At 39.0% G+C, this 13,401-nt stretch overlaps 1 long non-coding RNA gene across 1 annotated transcript; it reads right to left on the reverse strand.

Annotated features, from left to right (window-relative positions):
• Positions 1-11,961: 11,961 nt before the first annotated feature.
• On the reverse strand, positions 11,962-12,800 carry LOC127084527 (uncharacterized). The gene is made up of 4 exons (XR_007788729.1): positions 12,527-12,800; positions 12,281-12,381; positions 12,132-12,180; positions 11,962-12,040 (listed from the first exon to the last, which is right to left on the reverse strand). It is a non-coding gene; the product is annotated as an uncharacterized LOC127084527 (long non-coding RNA).
• Positions 12,801-13,401: the final 601 nt, after the last annotated feature.

Below are 13,401 nucleotides of genomic sequence, written 5' to 3' on the forward strand. Positions count from 1 at the left end.
ATATCCTTGGTCACACAGCTGGCTTATGCTTATGAGGTTCACAGTTAGTCCTTTTACTAACAATACATCACTCAATTTTGGAGTTTCTGGACAGTCCAGCTTCCCAACACCCATGACTTCTCTTTTAGTTCCATCACTTAATGTCACAGACTTGGTGTTAGAGGGATGTAGATTCACCACTAGGTAGGTCATCCCAGTCATATGCCTTGAGCAGCCACTATCAAGGTACCAGTCTTGTCTGATATGTCCCCTTGAAGAAGTGTGAGCAAGGTTAGCAACACACTGTTGATTCTCAGGTGAGAAGTGCATCTTAGATGCCAGTTGCTTAGGATTAACCTGTGGTGTCTGCTTAGCCGCCCATGTTGGTTTCTTAATGGGGGCATTATACGTATACACCTTTTTCTTGGGCCTACCTTGAGGGGTCTGGTTTGGGTAACCATGCAGCCTGTAGCAGAATGGTTTTATGTGACCGAATCTACCACAGTAATGACATTTCCATCTCTTGAATTTCTTCTTCTGATGATTGTTCATTCTGGTTCCTCGATGTTGTGACTTTGGATGAGACTTCCCTTTGGATTTCTGAACTTTAGCCTTTGAGCGTTTGCGTTCAGTTGAGGATCTTTTCCCAAAGCCTAAACCAGATGTGGTTCCAGACTTCTGTCCTGTCTTCAGGATTTCTTCCAAGGTGTCAGATCCCTTATTCAACATTTTGATGGATTTGGTCATTTGGTCTAGCTTAGAGATCAGCAACGAAATCTCACCCTTCAGACCCTCTATGACTTTCAGCTGCTCTAGTTTCTCAGCTTCTAGTTCTTTGATGAGTTTCTTATGCTTTTCTCCTTGGATGCAAACTTCTGCACTTTTAACACATAATTCTTTATATGAGACAGCAAGCTCATCCAATGTGAGTTCATCTCCACTTGAGTTATCCTCTGAGGCACAAACACTGGTTAGAGCAGTGACTCGTTTGGCCGATTCTCCTTCAGATTCACTCTCAGTGTCTTCTTCTGACCAGGTGACAGATAGCCCTTTTCTTTGCCTCATGAGAAGGGTAGGACAATCAGCCTTACTATGACCATATCCTTCACATCCATGGCACTGGATTCCCTTGCCTTGGTTGGCCTTTACTTCATGAGTTGATCTTTTCTTTATGTCAGACGGGACGTTCTTGACATTAGATCTACCCTGCTGATCAAATTTCTTTATGAGCTTGTTGAACTGTCTCCCAAGCATGGCTAAGGCTTCTGATATACTTTCATCACCTCCAGTATATCCTTCTTCTGACTCCTCTTCAGCATTAGATATAAAGGCTGTGCTTTTCTTCTTCTCAGCATACTCACCTAAGCCCATTTCAAAGGTTTGGAGAGAACCAATGAGCTCATCTACCTTCATATTGCTGATGTCCTGAGCCTCCTCTATGGCAGTGACCTTCATAGCAAACCTCTTAGGCAAGGACCTGGGAATCTTTCTTACAAGTTTCTCTTCAGTCATTTTCTCACCTAGTCCACCAGAGGTGTTTGCAATTTCAAGAATATTCATGTGAAAGTCATGAATAGTCTCATCCTCTTTCATCCTCAGATTTTCAAACTTGGTTGTCAACATCTGAAGTTTGGACATCTTCACCTTGGAAGTACCTTCATGAGTTACCTTGAGGGTATCCCAAACTTCCTTAGCTAGTTCACAATGGTGCACCAGCCTGAAGATGTTTTTAGTGATTCCATTGAACAGTGCATTCAAGGCTTTGGAGTTTCCAAGAGCTAATGCCTCTTGTTCCTTGTCCCAATCTTCTTCGGGAATCTGCACACTGACTCCATCTTCATCAGTCCTCGTTGGATGTTCCCATCCCTTGTTGACAGCTCTCCAGACTTTGCTGTCTAGAGACCTTAAGAAGGCTATCATGCGAGGCTTCCAGTCATCATAATTAGATCCATCCAACATGGGTGGTCTGTTTGAGTGTCCTAAATCCTTGTCCATGGTACTAGAAAGTAACTTCCCTAGATCTCACCCAGAACTTCACAGGCAGGGTGCCTGCTCTGATGCCAATTGAAATTCTAGTTATCAGACTTTGGATGTCACACTGGTTGTTATGACATCCAATTCTGCACAGACAGGGATTATGCAGAACTTAACAGTAAGTGCAGTAAATAACACAAGTAATTGTTCACCCAGTTCAGTCCAACATGACCTACATCTGGGGGCTACCAAGCCAGGGAGGAAATCCACTATTAGTAGTATCAATTCAAAGCTAAACTCACCCGTTTACAACTTATCACTTAATCCCTACCCAATGCAATTTCAATCTTAACCTAAGATCAGAGTTCCTACTCACTCCCCCTCAATCACCTCAGTGATATTAAAGACACTTTGAAGTCACACTTCAAAAACAACTCTTGATTATGCTTCACAGCTTAAATCAAGATACACAGCACTCACGCTTAAAAGCTTTGAGTGACACAACACTTACAACTCAATGAACACCCTATGCCAAAGCAATCATCTACTTGATAATGGCTTGGCTTACAAGATACGTCTAATACAAGACTCACAAAATACAGCAGTGAAGTATGATGGACACACTGACTCTTCACGCTTCAAAATCCCCGAAACTGAATGAAGGAATGCCTTCCTTTTTATATTGCAGCACCTGGGCTTTTGCACCTGTATTTTCCTGAATTTTAGGTCACACAAGTTCCCTCAAATTCAACATTTAGGTTGCTAACAAATAGGCTATTTGTTAGGTTCATTGAATGTAGCTTGGTTGTTGATTTCCTGGATTTTCTCTCAGCTGTTGAATCCCTAAAGAATAGCCTGAGAAAAAGCTGAAACAGAAAACTGAACAACCTACAATTTAGCATATGCTGTCAGGCACGAATGTCACGACATTCAGCTTGACATCAAGGTCCATATGCTGAGTCTGTTTTTCTAGAAAACAGACTGTACAATTTGCTGACCTGTACATGATCAAAATGACCATACTACAGTAACAACTTACATTAATAAATGTCAAAGTGTCCAACTTAACATTTATACATTTGGCCTTAAGTTAGTTCTGTTATTCTCTTGAAGAACAAACTAAGTTTTATGCTGAAGTATAGCAGAACACCACTCTGCCTAATCTTCAGTAGCTGCTGTCAATGATGAATGTCACAACATCCAGTTTGACATTCAGTCAGTAGGCCTTATGCCAGGTCTGGTTCTTCCTTGATAACCAGACTGCAAATGAATACTAAGTTCTAACAGAACTTCTGTTCCTTAGTATCTGTTGACAGGTATGAATGTCACAGCATTCAATAATCCTGTGTTAGCTAGTCCTGCAGTAACTACAATGTAGTCACATATACATGTCATGACATCAGTCAAGACATTAGTGTTTTACCATATAATGCAGCCAATTAAACACCTACAAAATCAAAGGTGAATGGGAGACGAATCAACCCGGTTTGATACCATATACAGACTATGCGAGGAGGATTTCAACTTTCTTTACAAAGGTTGAGTTTCATCATATCCCTCGAGATGAAAACCGGATGGCAGATGCTCTTGCAACTTTAGCTTCGATTATTGTACTGAAGTATTTGAATGAGGTTCCCAATTTAACTGTGATGCGTGTTGATAGGCCAGCTCATGTGTTTGCTGTTGAAGAAGTCAAAGACGAAAAGCTGTGGTATTTTGATATCAAGTGTTTCCTCGAAAGTCAGATTTACCCGCCTAGGGCATCTTTGAAAGATGAAAAGACTTTGAGAAGATTAGCCAGTAATTTCTACCTGAATGGTGAAGTATTGTACAAGAGAAACTTCAATATGATTCTACTCAGATGTGTGGATAGACACGAAGCATACTTATTGATGACTGAAGTCCATGAAGGTTCCTTTGGTACTCATTCCAATGGACATGCTATGGCGAAGAAGATTTTGCGAGCTGGTTACTATCGGCTGACAATGGAATCTAACTGTTGCAAGTTTGTGAAAAAATGCCACAAGTGTCAAATTTATGCAGATAAGATTCATATTCCTCTGACACTGTTGAACGTCATTTCCTCTCCATGGCCCTTCTCCATGTGAGGAATTGATATGATTGGCATGATTGAGCCCAAAGCGTCGAACGAACATCGTTTCATTTTGGTGGCAATTGACTACTTCACAAAGTGGGTTGAAGCGACATCGTATGCAAATGTAACCAAGCAAGTTGTTGTGAGGTTTATTAAGAATCAGATTATATGCCGGTATGGTGTGCTAAGTAAGATCATTACTGATAATGGATCGAACTTGAATAATAACATGGTGGAAGCTCTTTTCAAAGACTTCAAGATTGCACATCATAATTCTTCTCCCTATAGACCTAAGATGAATGAGGTTGTTGAAGCTGCAAATAAGAACATCAAGAGGATCATCCAGAAAATGGTCGTGACGTATAAGGATTGGCATGAGATGCTCCCATTTGCTTTGCATGGGTATCGTACATTCATCCGCACTTCAACAGGGGCAACCCCTTACTCACTTGTTTATGGCATGTAAGTTGTGCTCCCAGTAGAGGTTGAGATCCCATCATTGCGTGTGTTGATGGAAGTCAAGTTGACTGAGGCTGAATGGTGTCAAACCAGGTATGATCAGCTAAATTTAATCGAAGAGAAAAGGTTAACTGCCATGTGTCATGGTCAGTTATATCAGCAAAGAATGAAGAAAGCATTCGATAAGAAGGTCAGACCTCGAGTATTCAGAGGAGGTGACCTTGTGCTCAAGAAGATTTTATCTTTCAAGCCAGATTCTAGGAGCAAGTGGACTCCTAATTATGAAGGCCCATATGTTGTTAAGAGAGCCTTTTTAGGCGGTGCTTTGATTCTTACAACTATGGATAGTAAAGAGTTCACACGTCTTGTGAACGTAGATGCAGTCAAGAAATACTTCTCCTAAAAAGAAAATAACAGCTTGCTAAGTTGAAAACCTAAAAGGGTGGCTTAGGCAAAAATGAGCGTCTCGGTGGATTGAACCCGAAAGGGCGATCCTGGCAAAAGTTAGAGACATAAAACAGAAAAAGAATTATCCCGATATATTGAGTACCCTATCTTGGGGAATTTATGCAAAAAATAGGGATTATGGCAAGTAACTGCATCCTGTTGATCTTCAGTTTTGAAGATATTCTTGAGTAAATCGGTCAATTCTGATTCATCATCTCCCGCCGTCGCCAAGAGCACAGTGGACATCAAAAGTTGGTAGAAGGATTAGTGACCATTGTATTCAATGTAGCCCTTGTCCATGTAAATTGCCACTTTTCAACTTTTGTAAAGATCTATGGAGTCTTGTCATTTACAGACTACCATTCTATTAAATAAAGTTGAGCTTTTATCCATTTGTTTCTACTCTTATTTATTGTTCAGCCAAATAAATTTAAATTTTATTGTGATCATTTTTGAAAATAAATTTTAAATCAAAATCATGTTTTCTTAAATATATAAAAGCGTTTATTTTTAAGCAATCGATTTCATTTAAAAGAATATCAACAGTGGTTTGAAAAGAGGTAAGCTCTAAATGTGGAGCATTGTTGGTTCTCCCCAAGCAGTTGGCGTTACCCTTGTCTTTCATCCCCGGCAGCCTATTAGCATCCAATGTTTGTTGGGTTCCCCAGCCGAGTTTTGTTGACATTCATAGCCGAGTTTGTTGGCCTCCCTTTAGTTGTAGGCGCGCTATTTCAGCAGTTTGATTGGTTTCGGCAGAATTTTGGCTTCTCCGTAAATCACCATCGGATTCGTCCCCAGTCAGACTTTCTCCCTGATTCGAAGCATCTATTTGTGTTATCCTCTCCAGGGTTGTCTCCCATTTGATATGGTGTTGACCTAAAATTCCCCGCAGGCTTGATAACAGTTTCCTCAGCAGATCCTTGTGCTTTCCCCAGCCAGGATTGAGTCTTCGAGATGTTGGATCTCTTCTCCAGCAGTTGTTTCCCTCTTGTATGGATTGGTCAAGAATTGTATCGATGATTCAAATCAGCAACAATTATATCTTTTGTGATCGTTTTGTCAGCATAATCATCACATATACATATACATTCAGAAATTTCATTATTGCATCATTACACTTTGTGATTCATTGTTATTTTAACTCTCTGCTATGGCGGTACTTTATCCCCATGCAGGATTGGTGTGTCTGTCCTCCTTCAATTATAGAGTGTCAGCCCCTTAAGTAGAAAGACTTTAACCTTTTTCCTATTCCCCACTGAGTTATTTCCTCATGGATGATTATTATTTCAGTTTCCTCCCTAGTTATTTATCTGGAAGGATCCACTCCCCTTGAGTTATATCCTCATTGGGTTGAGTCTTGATTGACCGTTTCTTTCTAGATCTTACCTAGATAGATGCTTTTGGTCCTCTAAGAGTCTATTACCCAGTAACTGGTAATATTCTTCTTAGTTTGCAGTTTATTACGCCCTACCCAATATCCGACAAGAGTACCCCTTTTCTCCCCAGATGATTCATTTTTACGTTTCCCAGGAAGTATATCCTTGATATGTTCATCCTAACCGATGACAAATATTTTCTTCCCCTGCTTAGAGTTTATCCTTGATATGTTCATCTTAACCGATGACAAATATTCTCTTTGTGGTATTCTACCCAGTAAAAAGGTAGTTGTAATCCCTATTTCACCCTCAGAGAGTTAATCCTTGATATGTTCATCCTAACCGGTGACGGGTTTCCTTCTCTTTGCGATTTTCTGCCCAGTAACCAGTAGTTGTAAATCCTGCTTCTTCTCCCCTTTGCAGAGTTTATCCTTGATATGTTCATCTTAACCGATGACGGATATTCTCTTTGTGGTATTCTATCCAGTAACCGATAGATATAATTCCTATTTCTCCCCGCGGAGTCTATCCTTGATATGTCCATCCTAACCGGTGAGGAATATTCTCTTTTTGGTATTCTATCCAGCATTCGGTAGATGTAATTCCTACTTTGTTCAGGCGGTTTATCCTTGATATGTTCATCCTAACCGATGAAGGATATCCTCCTTAACATCCCCAGGCAGGTCTATCCTTGATATGTTCATCTTAATCGATGACGGATTTTCTTTCCTTTGAGTCTATCCTTGATATGTTCACTTTAACCAGTGACGGATATTCTCTCCCTTTGGTCTTCTGCCCAGTAACTGGTAGTTATATGAATCCTATTTTTCGGCTTTTCCCAGCAGTTTTATTCTTACCCAGTAACCGATAATGAATACGCCCCCTGGTTACCTTCAGCGAGTCATCCTTGATATGTTTACCCTAACTAGTAACGGATGTCCTCCCTGTTAGATTTTGTTATCTCCTTACCCAGTAACCGGTAGTGGATAATATACTTTTGTTACTCCTGTGTTGAAGATAATTTCTTCCCCAGTTGAGTGTGAGTGCGCATTTCCTTAGTGAAATCGCTATTTTCCTACTTGGCTCGAGTATTTCAGCTTTGTTATGATCTACTCGCTTCCCCCATAAATGTTCTTCTTTCCCGGGCCGAGTCTTTCCATTGATTTATTTTCATGGAATCACTCTAGCCCCCAACAGTTTTAAGTCGTAGCCTGGCCTACGTGTAACCTTTTACCCCCCCCCCCCCCGAGTCTCTGTCTCCCTAGTGAGTTTTCCTTACGGAATGTATTATGCTCCTGCGGACTCTCAGTCTCTCCGAATTCTTTTCCTTTGTGGCAACATTTCCCCATAGAGATTTATTTTAACATTTCATAACATATGCATCATGAGGTCTCTTAGGGACCAAAATTTGTTTCTATATGTTGTTATTTAAGCCCATTCTACTGAGTCAATGCGAAGATTTTAACCTTCATCTCCTCAGTTAGAACGTCCTTAAATAGGGGCAGCTGTAAGACCCCAATTTTGACCCTAAGATCCCTCATGCTATCTCATCATATGCATTGGCATTGGGATCACATCTTGGCATTCTCCTTGCCCCTCATGCATTGGGTTTGCATTGGGAGAGATCACCAAGCACCATTTTATTATATCATACTTTGAATTTTATCATCTTTAATAACCAAAATACCAAAAATATGTCTTTGTATGCACTAACTCTTTTCTACGTAGGGCATGTGGTCACCTTTGATTCATCAAACTCACATCTAGGGTTTAAGACCCTCATTGCAAGGAACTCAATCAAGAAGTGGTTTACTATGTCTATAGACATCATATATGAATCCCCATGAGCTTCACATGTTATTTTGATCAAGAAATCATCAAGAGTTTGGAATTGGTTTGCGTTGGAAACCCTAGTTCATTTGGGTATCTTGTGTAACTTCTTCAATAAGTTTCTTCAATAATTGAACAAATAATTCAAGGGATACTTCAAATTTCATTATATTATGCATATGTGATCTCCCATGAGTCCCAAAGGTCAAGAGAATTGCAAGTTAGCAAGTTGGTTGATGGTGGTTGACTAGAGGAATTCATCTGATCAAAGCTGGGTTCCCTAGACCCTATCTCCTATAAATTTTGTCATATGAAAATTATTACAAGAAAAAAGTTACTATAAATGACATTCCAAATAACGTTCATGTTGAGGTCTAGAGCTAGTTTTGCTTGGAAAGTCATTTTTTATGGTGAAACATTATAGGCCATTTTGTCTAAACCCTAATTTGTAGATCAACTTCGCAAGGTCATAACTTGCTCCATTTTTATGAGATGAAATATTTCCAAGTTTCACAATCAAATTCAATATGTCTACTTCAATTTTGATGTTTGTAGGAAGAGCTAATTCAACTTTTATGTGCATGTGATATGAGGGTAGATTATAGGTCATTTTGGACCAATGCCATTGAACAAGTGATTTTCCTCAACTTCAAAAAGGCATAACTCATTCATATTAAATCCAAATGAGGTCAAATTTGTGACCATATTTAAGGACTTTGAGATAGCTACAACTTTTATGAAGGAACCTTTCTCATTTGAAGCTCACATAAAAAGTTAGCCAAGGTGGAATAAGTGAACATATGGCTTGACACTTAGAATTTTTTTTTTGACATGTTTGATTTTCCCAACTTCCACCTCAAAATTCATCAGGATCCAAGCTTCAAATTAAAATGTGTCAAACATTAAAGTTGTTCCTCTTGATCTAACCTTTCCAAAAAGTCCAATTTCATCCATTTTGGACAAGATTTGAATGGGTTGTGCATCGCTTGAACATTGGATCATCATTTGGCAAGATTGAACTTGAAACTTCCATACACCATTGCCTAGTGTCATACCCCGATTTTGACCCTGAAATTTTTTCCCAGTCAATCACCCGTATGGTCATAAAATTTTGCTTCATGCTCAGATGACGGCCCAAGGTTTGATTGGATTTAAGTTTTGTGTTGTCCTGTGGATGAGTTGGTATATCAGGTACCATAATGTAGTTTTGAATCAGGGGAAAGTTGATTTCAATGTAGTGTTGGATCGGAGGAAAGTTGGTTTTGGATTGAATGCTTGGAATTTGAGCCATCATGAATATTTGTTAAGGATGAAAGACAAATAATCCCGCTAATAAATAGATAACCCTCGTTGATGTTTTGATCACTCTATTGTATTTTGGATTAGAGCGTATTGAATGAATCAATGGCCGACATTATTTATTTCCTTTAAGCGATCAAGTATGTTCTTGAGAATGGGTTAGCTTTAGAGAATCTTACTCTTTGAAGGGTACATTTTGTGATCACAACATACTTGGAGTGTACATTTGGTAATAATGGAAATAGCTATATAAATCAGTATAGTTAAAGGAGCCAAGCAGAACTGATATACAAAATATGTACACTGAATTGTGGCTCCAAAATCAAATTTCATATATTGATGTATCGTTGGCATCATATTCAGCAAAGGCTGCGGCTAATGCTTTTGTTTGTGATGGGTCCTGGAACAACTAATCACAGAACATGCATAATAAGTGGTATCCAGAATCTTCGACAAGACAAAGTTGTGCGAGAACGATAGGCCCCAAGAGCAATTTCTCCTTCTATAGATGCATTGTTGTCACATCGTGGTTTGGCATTGGCGCAGAAACAATTGAAACCCTTTCTCTAAGCTGTGTCAGTATATGTTTAGCAGAAAATTATGACAATCAATATTCCATTTCCATTGAAAAATAAATGGTTATTGCGTGGCAGAAGGTGAAGGCAGTCCCTTCGCGTGTTGGACTCTCCTATCTCATGTCATTGACAAGCTCCTCAGTTTGGGTCAACTTTCCTGCTGCAGCTTCCTTAATTATCATTTTCCGTTATTTATCACTGGATTATGAAATGAAGAGAAAAGCTGCAGCATACAACAATAAATCAAGCTCCACCAGTATTCAGTCTCCAAAGAAGCCTACCGAGAACCCTAAAGCAGTTGCAAAATTTGAGTGGCGAGCAAAAGTGAATTCACCTGTTGTTGAGGATGCAATTGATCACTTCACTAGACATCTGGTTTCTGAGTGGGTAACAGATCTTTGGTACTCTCGCTTAACACCGGACAAAGAGGCTCCTGAGGAGTTGGTGCAACTAATTAATGGTGTACTTGGTGAAATTTCAGGACGCATGAGAAATATAAATCTGATTGATTTTTTGATAAGGGATCTTGTTAATCTCGTTTGCACTCATTTGGAGCTGTTCCGTGCTTCTATCTCCAAGATTGAAAAACAACACACAAGTTCATTAACAATTGAAAGTTGAGATACAGAACTAAAGGTTGTGTTGGCTGCAGAAAACAAATTGCATCTTGCTTTATTCTCTTCTGAAGCTGAGCACAAGGTTCTGCAGCATCAATAAATCCATCATCCAATGCTTAATTCAAATGCAAGCTACAATGGAGAGATTGAAGTCTACCTTGCCTTGTTCTCCCTTTGATATGCTTACTGTAATGTTTGGCTTACATCAAGACCACCATATCATCATCATCATGTTAACCTACAATAAAATATCTAAAAGGGCCTACACATTTCTGAATGTTGCCACAAATTCATCAGTAAATGGCCATGGCAGAAGAAGCTGGTCGAGATTAGGAAGGTTGCATATCATTCACATCACCCTGCAAAAGAAAGATTGGGGTTAACAAGCTGAAGAACTAAAACTGAAATTCATCAGACACCATATGAACTGCAGACCTTCACCTGACCGCATAACCATCATCATGAGCCCCTTCGATACAGCAGCCATTGAATATCAAGCAAGTCTCAAAAGGCCTAATACAAGATAGTAAGCCATTTGCAGGAAATGTTCAATAAACCACAAAGGACCATGCATGTTAATTCATTCAGTGGCACACAAAATTGGACACAAATCAAATTGAATGCAACAACTAGCTAACTGAACCATTCAAAAAGAAAGCAAACCTAAGATGAGTGTCCTACAAGCTGAACTAATGGTCATGGAGTTGGTCCAAGATGAGCCATCTATTGCATCAGCATGTGTCCTACAGAGTCCAAGTAATCCAGCAATTATTCAAGACAAGCATTCAGTTCATGATCAAAAGGCAAAAAGAAAGGAGACATCCAATCCCAATATTATATTCTGTCCTGATCCAGAATTCAGTGATTTTGATAAGGATAGGATAAAGGATTGTTTTGCTGCTGATCAATACTGGGCTATTTATGATGATACTGATTCTATGCCAAGATTCTATGCTCGCATCAAGAAGGTGCACTCCCCTTTCAAACTGGAATATATTTGGTTGGAACCAAATCCAAATCTAAAAGATGAGATTGAATGGCATGATGCAGATTTGCCTATTGCATGCGGTAAGTACAGACTTGGAAGTACTCAGATAACTAAGGATATTGATATGTTCTTTCACAAAGTGCATTGTGTAAAAGGGAATGCTAGAGATTCTTATCTGGTATATCCCATGAAGGGAGAAACTTGGGCAATTTTCAGACATTGGGATATAGGATGGGCTTCTAAACCTGAAAAGAATGCAGAATATCAATTTGAACTTGTCGAAGTCCTTTCTGATTTTGATGAGAAAGATGGTGTTAAAGTTACTTATCTGAGCAAAGTGAAAGGGTTTGTTTGTCTCTTTCAGCAAACTGTGCAAAATGCGAATGTTAAATAAGTAGAACCTGCAACAAACAACAAAGTTAGCAGCAAGACCTATCTCACAAGCAAATGCTCATGCTGAAAGCTTCATGATACCGATTTTGTCTCAGTTACCCGATCATCAAAACCAGAGCTGTAATCAAACCAATGCTCCATTTTTTCACTGCAGTAAAAAGGTACGATTAGCCAAAGCTGTAAAAATCCAGAAATTCTCAAATTGGAATTAAGACAAAAACAAAGGAGAAAGCACATGCTCAGATTACCTGTTACAAATCCATACATCAAAGGGACCAATCCGTTACTAAGCACAAAGAAAGTGTTTGGCAGGAACGCCTCTTTTGAATCCAAGACACCGATTGAAACCCTAATTTGTGAAGCATAAATAGAAAACGAATCAGTGGAGGAAAAAGGAGGCGAAATTGAAACTTAAAAGCAAAACAAAAACCCTAAATCCCAGAAATCAAAGTAAAAGGCCAGTATTGGAAGAGAGGAGATAGATTCAAGCTCACCTGATTCATTGTCGACGCCAAAGGTGAGATTCCCGCTTGACTTCTCTCTTTAAAACCATGGGTTTGCACTCTCTCTGGTTAACGAGGTTGAGCGATTGAGAGAGATGCTGAGGGTAAGCGACGAGAGCGATTGAGAGAGATGCTGAGGGTAAGCGACGAGAGCGATTGAGAGAGATTTCTTCGAGTTTGGGAGCGAGTTCGTGAGAGGAGAGAGCGAGCTTGCCGAGAGCGTGAGATGGGGAGAGAACGAGTCTGTACCTTTTCCGATTTTTTTTTCTTTTCTTTAATTCATTTTAAATAGAATAGGTTTTTTTGAAAATATTAAAGGTTTTGCTTAGAATTCCTAGGTTTAGTTAATAATTATTTTTATGTTTTCAACTTATCCCCCATTAAAAAACCCAACAGCCAAGCGGCTGGGATTTATTAGGATAGTCCAACAGGTTCTTTTTTTTATTAGTTTCTTTATTTTAATTCCTTTTTTTAATTTATCTTAGTTTATATATTTAAAGTAGCATCAAAATAATAAATAACCATGAGTGGTCTGGTGGAGAAGGGTAGTATCATAGTCTTGAGTGGGGTGGGTTTGATACTCATGTGTAGCATTTTTTTTAGTATTTTATTTTTCTTTTAGCATTTTATTTTCTTTTAGTATTTTATTTCTTTTAACATTTTTTTGTTATGTTTATGCTTTATTATTTTCATAGTTTCATTATCATAACATAGATTTGTTGTCTTTTAATTTCATCATTCATTCAAAACCATTTTAAAACTATAAAAATCATATTTTTCTCGATTCAATATCGAGCCCATTTTCACACCCTTGTAAGTCGATTGCTTTTTAAGCATCGCCATCAACCTCACATAGCTTACTCTTG

The sequence above is a fragment of the Lathyrus oleraceus genome, chromosome 5 (assembly GCF_024323335.1).
Source record: "Lathyrus oleraceus cultivar Zhongwan6 chromosome 5, CAAS_Psat_ZW6_1.0, whole genome shotgun sequence".
NCBI lineage: Eukaryota > Viridiplantae > Streptophyta > Magnoliopsida > Fabales > Fabaceae > Lathyrus > Lathyrus oleraceus.